General features: G+C 40.9%; 1 long non-coding RNA gene across 1 annotated transcript; it reads left to right on the plus strand.

The window, feature by feature from the left end:
- Window positions 1-6,733: 6,733 nt before the first annotated feature.
- LOC119919311 lies at window positions 6,734-15,485 on the plus strand. The gene is made up of 5 exons (XR_005447672.1): window positions 6,734-6,960; window positions 10,408-10,689; window positions 11,080-11,115; window positions 13,268-13,362; window positions 14,795-15,485. It is a non-coding gene; the product is annotated as an uncharacterized LOC119919311 (long non-coding RNA).
- The last annotated feature ends 260 nt before the right edge of the window (window positions 15,486-15,745 follow it).

Below are 15,745 nucleotides of genomic sequence, written 5' to 3' on the forward strand. Positions count from 1 at the left end.
GTGGTGAAGAACAGGAGGAACAGGATAAACTTTCTTCTCTGGACAAGATTTTCACATCTTTGTCTGTCTTTCTATTAAATATCTGAAGCTGGAGCTTGATAGTTAGACACAGCGTGGCTTTATCTATTTACTGACTTTAAGTCCTTATCTGTTTTAAGGTTCAGTTCATTTGTCCACATTCCCTGAACACAGTGTGTTCCCTAATCAGTGTATATAACACTGACAAGGGCCATTCTGCAGCATCATGAGTACCTATGTTACTTTAAACACATTTCACTGATAATACTTCTGCTCTTTTCCTAAGTAACCAGTGGCATAGTCGTCAAATCTGGGCCCTGTACATTCAGCATCAGTGGTCACCTTCACCTTTTTCAATACATCCATTGCCAGTACACATAAATGATGAAGAATTAAAGCCATGAACCTGTAATATGATGATTCAAATATATTTTACACTTCTCAGTGTGATGCACCATTTTTACTTGGGGTATAATAATGATTCATTATATTATAATGTAACATAAAACACATTTTCCAGTAACTGACCACTATCCTATGGGACTATAGTCCTTCATTCAGAGTTTTTCAGGACTATCAACAATTCAGGTTGTCCCTGATTCAATCCTCACTTATTCCTTGGTAACTATTCACAACTTAGTGTACCACATTGTACCATAACCATACTAATAATTCTTCCGCCACTGTCAGTACAGAGGCAAAAGTCAAAGAATCTGTCATGGTTCTGTAATGTGCAATTAATGATAAAGTGAGTAAAGCTTAATGAAAAAGAATGATGATGGCAGATGAATAAAGATAAATCATTTAACAGGAAATGTTAGGACATGATTTTTGTTCAGAGGAATAGCCTACAGCCTCAAGGACTAAAGAAAGTGTGGATATTTAATTATTAATAAGGCATTAGCTGAAAAGAGCCTATTGGGTGTTTTAGGTCTCTCTGTTCCAAAAACTCACCTGATCAGTGGTGGGTTCCATCAGATTTGAGTGTCGTTAATCAGGCTGACAGATGCATAAATAATGGTTCTGCTTTTCCTTCATTTTCTGCGAATTACTCAGAACCCTCTCAGGCCCAACAGCATGGGGTGTCTCACTGTGAAACACCCGTGTGCTGCTGTGGAGGCTCTGCAACTGGAGCGAGACACACTATTGATCTTGAGACATGGCGAACAGTGAAACTACATTTAATCCAACCCGATCCCGGCCTTCAGACGCACAAGGTCACCGAAGGCCGCGTGCGTTTGCGCCTGTAAGAAATGCAAATACAGCTCCATAAATATGTTTTAATTCTCCTAATGCGCTCACTGGTCCGATTTAATGAAAAATGCCTCAATCCCCCCGTGACTCGTTTTATGGAAAACAACTTCTGAAGGCATGAGAAGGAGAAAGAGAGATTACAATCTGTGTTGACATGGATTCCATTTACCATTTCTCCCATTGACACACACACACACACACACACACACACAGAAGAAAAAAGGAGGCAGAGTGGGAGTTTCGGGCCTCTTTCTCTGCTGTAAAACTTTATAGCGATCTAGGGCCCAGTTGTCATGGTAACCGGTTATACGAGCTTGACTGGGGGGAAACGGGTGGGGGCCGCGGATGTACCATTTGCAGAAGGGTGTGTGTGTTCGTGTGTGTCTGCAACTCTTCTTCTGTTTATAATTATGGGGAAAGAGTGAAAGAGAGAGAGCGAGAGAGTGTGTGTGTGTGTGTGTGTGTGTGTGTGAGAGAGAGAAACAGGAGGATGGAGAGAGAGAGGATGTGTGTGTGAAGGAGAGAGAGAGAGAGCGAGAGAGAGAGAGAGAGAGAGAGAGAGAGAAATTGAAAGACGGTATCTCATTTCTTAAAGCCGAATTCTCCTCTCTCCACAGCTTGTTAACCATGCACACGCGCGCGCGCGCGCACGCAGGGGGTAGCCTAATCCAGGCCATTCACTCAGGGAACTTCAACGTCAAAACTGGCAAGGGATCGGCGAAGAGAACCGGACGACACAGACGTGGGAGAGACAGAAAGAGAATGTGAAAAATCAACCCGCAGTCCGGAGTTTGATAACCGCCGTGCGTCCTGCGTCATCCCGCCTGCAGCCTCCAAACACGGCGAGTCTCCGCTAACAGCAGGTACCGGGGGGGGGGGGGTAACACAGTATTATTCGACGTTTGGTGTTCTGCCACCTTTAAGTGAGGCAGTAAAAAGTGGCCGTCTACGGACAGATCTGACTGATTAGGCTATCGTGAAGTTACAGTGGTAGCTGATCCACAGTCAAAGTGACATGCGATCGGTATCTGGACACCAGATGTGCACTCATCCACCGACCGCAGATCTCTACGGCCTTTTTTTAAAAACCCAACATCCCTCTTGGTTTCATGTCTCTTCATCATTCACAAACATGCGAGATATTTTGGCAACTTTGTCTTAAAAGAATACAACATAAAGTTTGAACCGGGTGTTCATGTAATCATCAATTAGGCTAATGATCCGTTTGAGCTACAGACAGGGATCTGCATGCGTTTGGAACCAACTTTACCCTAATGTGACTTTTCCTAAATGAATTTGAATCCCTTATAAACATGATTGATGATATTCAGACATTTAGAGCCTAGTTCAGAACTAAAAACATGGATTGGATTGTCATAATAAATAAACAAAAGGAATTTAGCCATTATATGTGGTCATGCAGCCCATAAACATAGAAAACATGAAATATTTCTTTATTTGACGTAACTTTTCTGTATTTTGTCACCTTCATCAAATGCGCATGTCCAGTTTGTTTCACAGAGAAGGGTTACCACTCATATATTTATTGAGTTAATAAGGTTTAGAAGAAAAGATAGAAAAAATAGGCTTATATTATTGAGGAAAAGAAATGAAAAAATAAAATCATTATTTTTATTTTTTTTACACCAGTTGTGTCCCTGGGCCCTCAAACAATGAGGAAGTAACCCAATTTCAACAAAACACAAGGAGGAGGTTAAGCTGACAATGGCTGGGACAGAAAACTTTTGGAATTCTATGAGGAAAGAATGGGCTGTACCATAAATTTGGTTGCTCACCATTTATAAAAGATGACTATACGTTTATGTTATGAGTTACACTGAATAAATGTTGTAACTTGTGGTTACTTCAGACGTGGATTATGTCACATAATTAGCGTGAATTCAGTTACATAGAAAAAGTGAGCAGCCTCTCTGCAAGCAGAAGAGTCCTCATAAAAATATGAAGCTGTTTTTTCAAACAGGCTGTCACATGCGCACACAAGTTGGGCCTACATGCTGCTGAATGACCCAGTGGTGCTTGTTTATGTTACACTTACAAGTGAAGGGTGGAACTTGAGTACATCAGTAAGAGGAGAATGGACAGATATGCTTATACATCAACAGTTTACATTGGTAGGAAGGGGTTGAAAAACTGGACACTCATGTTGTGTCAGGGATCTGCGTGTGACGTGTCCACATAGTACTTGAGATTGTTTCAATTGTTTGCATCAGACTGCATGTTTGTTAAAAACAGCTTCATATTCCTATGACAATATGTCCTGATCAGGTGCACGTTTCCTAGTGTCTGGAATCCAGCTGAGATGGTGCGTTAGGGTTTAGTTGATACTGACTAAATAACAGGAATGCACCCTTCATTTAAAACCTCATTAGTCAAGCATTGCTTGTGTATTGCACCCTTATTATAAAGTAGCCTATTTCCAACTGCTCTTCTATGGTGTTTAACACTGAGAGTCAAAACACTTACCCGACCTATAATTCAAATATTTCTTTCATTAGAGCTGTTTTTTGACAGCTCTAAGGGCTTTGGGTAAAATCCATAGAATTGAATTTATGTTTTTATGATCACTTGTATGTAAAAGCAATTGGCTTGTTTTGGTTACATACTTATTCAACCACGAAAATCAAACAATTTTTCATGCACAAAAGCGTCAATGTCACATGTTTATACCGCAAGGGTGTGCAGATGCCGCTTCTGTGCCGTTAAGGTGATTACAGAGTGGAACGGGGACGTGTGACAAACAGTGACGCCCGGAGGCAGAAATGTTGCACTGCATCCACCTTATCGCTTTCACAGCTCAGCAGACTAAGCGAGCAACACAAGAGCAGTTTGCGTTGGTTTGAGAGGCTATCAATGCTTTCATGCACTGATGTGGGCGTCCTCCTCATTCTCTTATTCTTCTGGAGTCTGTTGTGAGATCCTGTTTTAAATGCACCAAAGACACCAGTCCTGCAGTCCTGTAGCTACAACATCCACAGGGACGCGAATTTGTTTAGGCCTACTGAATTTTTGTTTATTACGGACTTAAATGAGCCTGCTTACATCTGGAGATGACGTAACCCTGTTTGCAATATAATATTTAATTATCGTATGAAAATATCATTCTGTAGGCTACTTGTAATCATGTTGCGTATTTCAGTGACACACACACAGTTAGGCTACTTAATTAAGCTTCTATTTATTCTACCGACCATGGCAGCTTTCTTATCTGGAGACAAGACATATTCTTCTTTTTTTTTATTTACAGACATATTTACAGGCTTATATTCTATAATGTCTATCATTTCATATGAGCTAAACTGTATTTATAACACCACACCACAATTTGCTCTAATATAATAATAATAAAAACTTTTAGGCTAGCCTATGTACAGGCCTAGCCTCAATTAGTAAACTAAATAAATGTTAACCAACTGTGAGATTTGCATCGTTTATTTAGATACAGAGAAAATATTAATTTAGCCTATATTTTAATTTGATTTGTTTACATTTTAAAGTTAAAGTAATGTTTCAGAGGCTTGAGAGGCTGCATGCGTTTTCGACCAGGGAACTGAACACACGCGGCAGCTGTTTGTTTTACAGTGCTGAACATAAACAGAAAAACAGAAGAAATCACCTTTTGCTTTCATTTCAAAACATGAAAATGTGTACAAACTATGCAAATCGCCTTTAACACCGTGTGCACGATGTGCGGTGTAGCCTATCTCTGAAATGTCTAACGCTCCATCACCAATAGATGATAAATTCTAGGGTTCAGAGGAAGACCTCATTGTGCTCTGTTTTTTCAGCAGCACCAGAAACTGTGTGTAGGCTACTTTATGCAAATTATACTTTAGCAGCTCTGTTAGAATTATTTTCTCATGTTTGAACAAATTCACTTCTCCTATGATTATATCCTCAACATTTCCCCACATATTCTTCAGGAATGTAAGAATTGGCTACTTACAATAACAATAATCTCAGAGCGCTGTACGGGCCTAATCGGAGGGGAAATTCACAGCGGGCGGCTGCATGGAACAGGGCTGTAATTGGAAGCAGCTTGGGAGTAAGGCCGTTTCTGTCCCTGCATCGGCCTCTCGTTCCATTTGAAGCTACGGTGAAAAACAGAGAGCGGTTTTGGAGCCTATATTATGCAAGAAAGAAAGAAAGAATAAAAGAAAGAAAGAAAGAAGCTGCCATAACCCGGGGGCGTGGCCTGCCCGTGAACCTCAGACTGCAATTGGCCGCCTAACAGGAAGCGTTTCCAGCCAGGTCTGTCTTGAATCCCATCAACCCAAAATATGCCCCCTTCTTCCTCGCAAATCTTTCCCCAGCAATTTCAGAGACATTGTTTCAAAGACAGACGCTCGGAGAACATGCGTCTCCATTACCGCAACCCACAGACTCGAATCACATAATTACTGTGCTAATATCATTTCAGAGGAGGTGTGCGCATGAGGATGATGCACCAGGAGCAGCAGCAGTAGCATCACGCGCTACACCACCCCAATGTCACCTCAGTGTCAGCCGCCACCAGGTGGGCACGAGCAACAGCCGTTACCACAGAGCCGCCCCTAACGCACCAAATGGAGAAAGGCGCACCAAAACACGTTCCCTGTTCTGGATGAGCGTGACGCACAGGTTCACAGCATTCCAACAGAAAGGACCCCCTCCCCCGCCACGCTCTCCTCCTCTGCCCACGTCACTCAGGAACCGAACCGACATCTCATGTCCATACTGCCGCCTGCAACCGGACACGTGCCCGGTTTCAGGAGCTGGCCACCTTGCCACCGCGTCATCACCACCACGGCCATAGGGATACTTCTTCCAGGGCGGATCTCGGTTTCGGGACTGCAGTCTGGTCACCGTCACAATGAAGTCAGTGAAGGCGTCTTTGCACAACCGGAGATAATAGCCAAGAATGTCCCACTCACTACCACAGCAGTCCGTGAACACGTTCTCCCCAGTGGACACCTCGCGGTGTCTGCGGACCTCGGACCTCATACCTGCTACTGGATGCGGACTGGAGAGAATGGTGGCAGCCGATTTATCACCGACGCCGAAGAGGAGGCAGGAGGAAGAAGAGTGCTGCTGACGCTCCATGACAGACTGCAAGAGGAAATAACGGAAAGGAAGGAGTAAGGAAGGATGCCATTCGGTTCCGGTCCAAAACAGTCGGAGGGACAGCTGCAGCAGCTACGGCACCACGGGGAGGACGGCCGGGCCGAGGGAGAGCGGGCCGTAGCTGTGCAACACCGGGACCTCAAAACAAGGTAGGAAGAGAGAATAAGGAGGAGAGAGAATGACAGGATGTGCAGATAAAGAAAAAAGAAATAAATCAAATGAAAGATCAAAAGAAGAGGGAGGGAAAGAAGAGATGCCAGTGGATGCCAGTGGCAGAGGGGGAAGACAATAAAAGGAGCAAGAAAAATGGACGAAAGGAAGATATAAAGAAGAAGGAAAGAAGCGAGGGATGAGTGTTAAATGAGGGCACAGAGATAGGCGGGATGGAAAATAGAAAACAAAAGGGGAGGAGACTCAAAAACAACAGATGTAGGTGGACTGTTAAAAAAAGACACGGTGTAGCCAAGCAGAAAGAGGAAAGAAGAGAAAGAGATAGGCGGCGTGGACGGAGCTCAGCCGTGGCAGCAGCCGGAGGGGGGAGGCAGTTTGGTCTGCAGGCGAGACAAGGTGACTCCTCTGTCTCTCTTTCCTGTCTGCCCCACACTGTCTTTCTGGCTACTCTTTATTTCATTTTATGGCGGGCTCTTAAAAGACAAAAGAGAGTCATTTTGCCCCACCACTTCTCTCCCTGAAATGAATTTATTGCTCCGCCAGGCTGGAATTACCCTCTTCCCGTGTCCAGCAGCCGGACAGGAAGGGCCGAGCGAGCCGGCCCGACTGGGCCTGCTGTGGTGACAAACTTTAGTATCCCTTCCCGACATCGACATTATAGACCAAACGCAGCTGTGTTTGTCCCTGTTCCTCTCGCCTGCTGGGGCATGCAGAGCAAGCTATATGGGCAGATTTTCTTCCAAAGTAGGCGCTGAATGAAGAGAAGGTCTTAAATGAACAGTTGAACTAAAATAACTGTAAGCAAATGAATAAAAGTGCATTTCACCATATGGCTCTGGACAAAATAAACAAATGAAATGCTGTTATGAGCACATTGCTGCTATTTCCGGTTGCCTGTTGCACAACACAACAATAAAAACAGCACGCGCACAAACAGCCTACAAAATATCTAAAATGTTTCTCTTTAAGCCCAATAACTCTCAAAGCGTCTGTTCATGGCTGCTGCTGAATTTTACAGAAACGATGGTGGGAGGTTTTTCAAGAAATAAATTATTTATTTTCCTTGGGTTGATACGTGTGTTAACCTGAACAGCCAAATATAATTTCTGTCATGCTCACGATGCGTCTGCATTAAAGGCAGCAGTGTATTTATTTTCACCCTACGATACCAATCTATATGTTTTATGAAAAATCAACATTTGTTTCTTAGCTGACTGTGGTTTAACTGAAACTACAATGGTTTCTTCTTACTTATGAGTTGTAGTCTATTGTGTGTAGCCTAGTTGGCTTTATTGAAAGAGCTGTCAATCAATTTTGGGAGTGACATCAGGTTTTGTGGGGGGCCATGTTAATTAATTAATTTTGCATTTAGATCACGGATAGCCATCAAAATCAACAACATATATATTAAATTTTTTTAACCCACACAGGGCACCAAACTGAATACATGTCGCTAATGAGATTAGGATGTGTTTTGGATGTTGTTAAAGCCTACAATGATGAGTGAGGAGACATTTTAAAAGGTAAAAATTGTGTGTCAATCTTGCAGTTGCTCCGAGTCAGAAAAAAGAAAAGCGATTAACAATCCGTACTGTATGATTTTATCTAGTAGAAGCCTTGTGGAGTGAAATAAATGATGTAGGCTACATATGATCTTTTCTGCTGCAGATAGTTTGCATTCTTCAGCAAAACCCTAGATCTGCTGATGTCAGACGGAAAGCAGAGATGCCATGTTGAAATCGTCAGTGGGATGGGAGGGATGTCGTCGTAAATTACGAATATTTCGGTCTAAAACGATCAGTGTCTGTGAAAATACAAAGAAACGTAAATTGTAATTTAATATTAACTGCATTACCCGCCACTCCTCTCGGCTGATCTCCTGCTCTGTTTGTGGAAGATAAAGAGGCAGAACGATTTTCTGGTTAAATATGGCGACGAGCTGATGTATCAAATAATGACTGAAACATCTCACGCTCTGCAAGAGACAGAGAACACTTCAGAGACATAGCCTGTCATGTATAAGAACGCTGAAAGTGTGCAGATAGGCGCGTGAACATAGCTTAGTGGGTGACGTCACAAACAAAAGCCGTGAGGTTGTTTTCTGCCATAAGATGCAGAGCTCTAATATTATTACAACATAAAGCAAAAGCTGCTTTCTGGCTGACCCTCGCCGTGCAGAAATGACATCATGCTGAAAAATGCAGACACACAGCCTATAGGCAAAAACAGCTCGCACTCTTTGGATGTCATTACAGGCGAGGCCTCTGAATTCTCTTCAGTTATTTACTTCTTTCATGTCCTGCTGCCTCTTCCTCTTCGAACTGTCAGGGAGGAGACACGTTATTAATTATCTCATTACTTTTTAGACTTTGTTTATGCGTTTGTTGTAGGCCTAGTTGTGCAACCTAACCATATTAAAGTGTATGGATATTCCACCAGAGTTCTGCCACATCTGATTAGAAATCAGCTGTGACGTCGCAACAACAACAACAACAACAACAACAATAGGATTCAGTAATTAGTAATAATAACAATAAATAATTATTATAGTTATAATAATAGAATAACATATTTCTGCTAACGTTGCTATTTAATAATAAACAATTAGCTTTAAATGGTAATGCTAATTAATACTACAAAGGCTAATAATCCAAAAAATACTTAGGCCTATATCATTCGCTGATAATGGATAGCCTTCTCATGAAGCAGAATCCTTGTTCCTTCTGAACTGGGATAGCGGTTTTCTAAAAAACCCACAAACATTTCTCCCAATAGGCTGTTGTTTCTTAGTTGACCATTTTTATTTTTTTTCTGTTGACACGTTTCACCAAACAAGCCTTCTTCACCATCGCCAGTATTCCCGAGTGTCTATTTGAAAAGGCAGTGAGTTGCTTGCATTTAGCCTTTCGCCGAGTCCAACATTGTTGGAGTTAAAAATAAAATGAAACTAACAATCCAACCCTCAAACCCTTGCAGCTTTCTTCAGAAAAAATAAGATAAAAACAAAAGATCAACAGTAGTGCGTGAGAAAATGTGATTTCCGAAATAAAAATAGGTCTGAATGTGTAGGCTTATGTCCCGCAGTTTAAAGCTGTCCAATTCGTTTAAAATAAAATGTAACAAACATTTCCATATTTACATTACATTGTTGCAATCTCAATCTCTCATTTTCTTTAGGTCACACAGGAATCTCTCTCTCTCTCTCTCTCTCTCTCTCTCTCTCTCTCTCTCTCTCTCTCTCTCTCACACACACACACACACACACACACACACAGTCGCAGCCGCATGCGGTGTTAGTTGGATTTGCAGAACTAAGGAATTACAGAAATATATTAGGAAATACTTCACCGCAGATGTTGATGTTGAGACCCCAAACTGACAACAACAACGACTATAATAATAATAATAATAATAATAATAATAATAATAATAATAGTTGTTATTTAAAAACAATATTATTAGCAGGCCTACTGGTACAATTATGTGCTTATGTTATAATTATGTTCTTATTTGCTTTCTTGCTGTGTGTGTGTATGTGTGTGTGTGTGTGTGTGTTTGTCGATAAGAAGCTGTGGAAACATGTTGTCATAATATTGTTAATTACATGTCCTTTGATCATCACCCCAAAATCAAATAGGAAATTTTAAATATTGATTTTTTTCTTTTCTTCCTGAAAAGTACAGAATTGTTTTATCAGCGATCCGAATTGCGTGGCAGACAGTTTCCTTTATAATCCTTTATAATCACAACATTGTTTTCGATCTTTCAAAAAATATTTTAGCAGCATATTAGTCTATCTATAACACATGTTACCGCCATCTGCCTCCCTTTCATCCTCACCAGATGAGCTCACTGGCCCCGGCAGCGGACGGCCCGGCCGTCGGCACCTGGTTGTCGGCTCGAGCCGAAAACTGCAGTCCTTACAACAATGAGAAGGAATTCCTCCTTAGCATGGTGGCTACCTGGCCCGACAGCGCCCCCTCGAGATCAGCAGGAGCGTCGACCTGACCGACCGGCGGGTGAAGAAGCAGCTCTCCAACTGGAGGCGCGGGATCACCTCAGGACCTGATGGAGAAGAGGACCCACCGGAAGCTGTAAAACACAGAGGATGAGGAAGAGCAGGGTGTGAGTTGAAAGCTGCTGTGTTACAAAGCTTTCGCACATTGGAGACCCCCCCCCCCCCCTCCCACACACACACACACACACACACAGTTTAGACACTACTCCCTAAACTTCTTATATCCGGCATTGTACTTAGAGACGTGGTGGAATGAGTGAATGAGGAGAGGTTAACGGGATATTCAGAGGAAATATGGAATATAATTTGGACTCTTACGTTGACCTGAGGTGTTTTACTGGAGGATTACCACAGGAAGATTGAAGCAAACGAACAGCATTCAGACATAAAGGAAAAGGGGACGGTAGGCCTATTGGAAGACAGGCTTTATTGTATCGACTTTTTTTCAAATTTAACTGTGAAGTGCTTTATACTTCTTATTTTCATTTCCCATCCAGGCAACTTGGACTCAGTCTGCCTGTCTTCTTCTAATGGTGAGCATGAGTCTTCTTTTTGTGCATAATGACAGGAGGTTGTTGAGGAGTAAATGGCCACAGATTGTTTACAGCGTGATGGCTGCGGATATAGTGATCGCTCCATTTATTATTTATTCATTCAAGTCTGCAGGATGGGGAAGAACCAGGGCCGTAACCAGGATTGTAGAAAGACTCAGGATACAATGCACCCCTCAACATGGTCCACTTAAAATTGTAAATTTGTATTTCCTAACATGAACTCTTAATGGTGTTTCAAAGCCTTCTTAACATCCTGAACTAGAAATGCTGAAGCGTTTAAAGTGGGTTCAGCAAAAGCAAGAAACTTTCTGTAAAATGGTTCCACGTTTCTTTACATGCTTCTATTAAGTTTCGAAGGGACTTGATTATTGCATTTTAGACACCTTTAAACCCATTAACCCCCCCCTCCCCCACAGGGGTTTTAAGGTTTAGTGGGGCATCTTGCTAAATTGGCACATGGATTAACAGTGCTATACAATTCAGTGTGTTTCTTCTAATTACTATGTTTAAAGTATAATTGATAAATTCAATTTTACTCCAACCAGCATTTTAGCTATATATATATATGAATAGGCTAAATTTTAGGATAACAAAAATGTACTGGTTCTATCATCTAGTCAAATGGCAAAGGCACTGTTTAAATATTTCACTTTCGGAATCCACTTATTAATCAGACTCAACGATTACCTAAAAGATACATAGGACATAATCTCAGTGTCCTCAATGTTAGCTACAGCACTGCAAGAAATGTTTTTATAGCTTTTAAGTGAAGATCTAAAATGTCCATCTCTGTTATGCTTTTTTGAGAGCAGAACTCCTTTTTTTGTATAAACTATGTAAAGCTGCTGCCCTGTCTGTATGACTGAAGCCTCTGTCTGTTTTTATCAGACACATTCTTTAATTTCTTCTGCCACGGATTGTAAAAAGGTACATAAATGATGATTACATAATAATAATTTGTGATGCTGAATTATTTTGTAAAATAAAATATAGGTCTTACTGCTGTGATATTGCAAATACATTGATAATAATAATGCTTAATAATAAGTGTTTTTTATTTCAAACACAATAGAATCCTATTATTATTACATTTTATAATTATGCATTTAGCCTCCCTTCATGTTTGTCATCTCCCCTTGTCAAAATTTACAGCTGTAATTTTACTTGAAATAAGCCAGACTGCCAGTCTGATGGTTGAACTATGATGCACAAGCAGACAAAACTGTACAATTTCATTTATATTTCACCAGATACTTCCCATTGTTTCATATACATTGTCCAGAAGTGTCCATAGGGCTTTCATTTTTATTTTATTTATATTTCTGAAAACAATACACGGGCAGTTGTGTAGGTTGGTGATGTAAGAGTAAAGGCTTATGTTGACCTTCTCTTCTAAAATTATCAATGAAAACACAACAAATAGAAATGACATAGCAGTGGACGTTAGAACATTACCACTGCTATTACAGTGACACTCGTAGTAGTTGGACCTGCTAACTTGTAGTTATGCTGTAATAGTCGATTTTCACAACTCTCTCCAGTCTGTGGGACACACGATAGTGGTTAATAAAAAATATTTCCTGTGAGAGCTTTGTAACTTCTATTTCTGAATTTTGTTGTTCCACTTCCGGTTCACTTAAGATGAAAACAAGAGATCTATGTGCAGGGCACTCTTGTTGGACAAAGAGAGACAGAGATAAAACACCAACATAATTCAATATCTTTTTATTAATGCATGGTTAGCAGATTGAACAGCACACAGATATACTTTTACCCAGTAATGTATGAACATGTCATTTTGTTAGTTTATTTACCTGTCTATTTTTGATTCTTGAAAGGATACAGAAGTAGTAGGCTAGCAATTGTATACTTATAACATACTAGTGACATTTGCAGCAGTATCAGTGGTAATAGTATTATTTATAATCTGAAAAATGCTTAGTTGTGTCCACAAGGTCTGTATTTGAGTCCTGCCTGAAGCATCATATACCTTTTTGTAGTACAAATTCAATATGACATCAAGCTGTAGTATTATCAGTATCAGATGCATTGATAGAGCTGCAGTAAATTGGCTCTACATTTCTCTTTATAGACTCAAGTTGCACACTAACTAGTTTTCTGTTTCCTGCAGGTTGTGACTGAAGAGTGATCCTGTTACAGTACATATCTAATCAGCTTACCAATTTGAGATGAGATGTTGGAGCGACTACGTGTACACGTGATATGGTAAGAGTAAAAAATTGCGCTGCAGTAGGAAATTTCAACATGTTAAGACAGGATAGTGAGTCAGCAACAGATAGATAACTGTTCCTCAACCTGACCGTCACCCTGTTTCATCGTAGGCTAAACACAATACTCTGAGTCGTTATGTTGCATGAGAAGCGACCCGTGGGGCTTCTATGTGGAACTTTGATCAGGAACACATGGCTGAACTTCCTCTGCTGCTGTAATAGCCAGCTGCTGTCCGTTTGTTCAGAGAGGAGGAAAGGAAAAGACACTAAAGGAAAGCAATGCTGACTGTAATTCAGTGGAGAGAAAATAGAGCATATAAGAGTGGGGCAGGCGGGAGATAACAGAAGGAAATAAACAAGGAGATGAAATGGAAGAAGAGAAGAAAGACAGAGTGAATGGTAATGAAGGAAGAGGGGGAGGACAGCCTCGGTTCCTGGGCTGCAGGTTTGCAGGCGCCATGTTGAGACAGAAACATTTCTGCAGCGCCACACTGTCTCCAGCCTCATCTCAGGGCTCTCTGTCTGCATGCTTTTCCTTTTCCCATCTGTCGCTCTCTCCCACCTTTACTTTTTACCACAGAGGAAATTGACCAACTAGTTTATTGGTGGTTGGAGGAAGTAGGGGATGCAGTTGTAGCAGTGGTGTATATAACTGCATAGTGTGGTTTTACGATGGCCTTATTGCCCCTTATTGCCTATTGATGGTCAACAAAAGACACTCCAAAGGATGGTTTGTGCCTCCTGGAAAGTCTGCCTTCTTTGTTGTCCTTCCTGTCTGTGTAATGCACTTTATATAGGAGTGAACAAAACTTCTCTTTCACGCCTACAGCTAGTCCAAAATGCTGCTGCTTGTTTCTTAACAGGAACTCGGAAACATGAACACATTACTCCCGTTTTGGCATCGCTTCACTGGCTTCCTATACATTTTAGAATACATTTAAAAATTTTAAATCATTAAATGGACTAGCACCTCAGTATATCACTGAGCTTTTGCAAATTACACCCCGTCAAGGTTACTGCGGATCATATGTGGTTAAATGTGCCAATAACTAGGATGAAAACTAGGGGTAATCGTTACTTTTCAGCTATTGCCCCCAAATTGTGGAATGATTTACCTCCGCATATTAAACTGACACCCACCCTTCTTACTTTTAAATCTCGCCTACAAACACATTTGTACTCCTTGGCTTTAAGTGTACCATAACGAGTGGTTGTGGTCCTAGTTGTTGATAGTTTTGTTGATGTCATGTTTGTATACTTTTATGCAGTGTTTTGTATTATACTGTTGTAAAGCACTTTGGTAACTGTTTTTTAAATGTGCTATAGAAATAAAGTGAATTGGATTGGATTGACGGCAAGCTTTGTCTCTTGGATGCACATGGCGGATTCTCAGAGACTGAACAGATATGACTTTTTTTTTTTCACAGAGATACTCGTCTATGAAAACCGTCCTGACAAGATTCCTAAATTAAATTCTTGTATTTACTGACCCACATGCCAGCTGACCTCAGGCCATCTCTGCTTCCTCACAGTGTTCATCATGTGTCATCAACTTGCTGCTTCCAATGATCGCAGAGCAGCCCAAGAGGATTTCCAAACTTCTTTTTGCACCAGGGTCACACAGTTGGATATTCATTAAGCCAAGCAGGAACCTGGTGCTGAAGGGATTTTACTTGTTAGATATGATTTACTGCAGCAGTCTGACCTCCTGCTGCTGGATTCAGTCACATGCACTCTAATCATTTGATTATAACCAGAGGAAGGAAATACTGCAAGTCTTGCAACTGTCATATGAAAACCTTAACAGAGTTATTGTACTTTGTGACAATTAAACTGTAATTCAATTAACAGGGATTTTGATTTGTCAGTCTTTCAGATGAACCTTGGCATATTTAAAACATATTTTGTTTTCTTTTGGTGTTTTGATTCTGTGCCACAAATGAGAACTGAATGCACGGCAGAATGTAAAAAACAGACCAGCGCGGTTAACCAAGATTTGGGAAGATAGTGCTGAAGCTGATGATGAATCTGACACTACAAGTAATAGAGTTTGTGCTAATGTATTCTGTAAAGTCATTATCACTAGAAACAATAAAAAGCAGCTAAATTCTTTCATTTTAGCCTGAAGACTACAAATGTTTCTTTTAACCATGACTATGATCTTTCCCTGAACTTAAGGATTAGTTTGAAATTTTGGGAAATAGACTAATTCACTTTCTTGGTGAGAATTATGTGAGAAGACAATACAAAGCTATCGCCAGCAGCCGGTTAGCTTATATTACCATAAAGACTGGAAACAAGGGGAAACAGCTACTTTTGTTCTGTTCAAAGGTAACAAAATCCAGCCTACCAACATGTCTAACGCTCACTGATGAACA

This window comes from Micropterus salmoides, unplaced genomic scaffold (assembly GCF_014851395.1).
Source record: "Micropterus salmoides isolate LMB-PRFRI ecotype aquatic unplaced genomic scaffold, ASM1485139v1 Ms_hic_scaffold_10, whole genome shotgun sequence".
Taxonomy (NCBI): domain Eukaryota; kingdom Metazoa; phylum Chordata; class Actinopteri; order Centrarchiformes; family Centrarchidae; genus Micropterus; species Micropterus salmoides.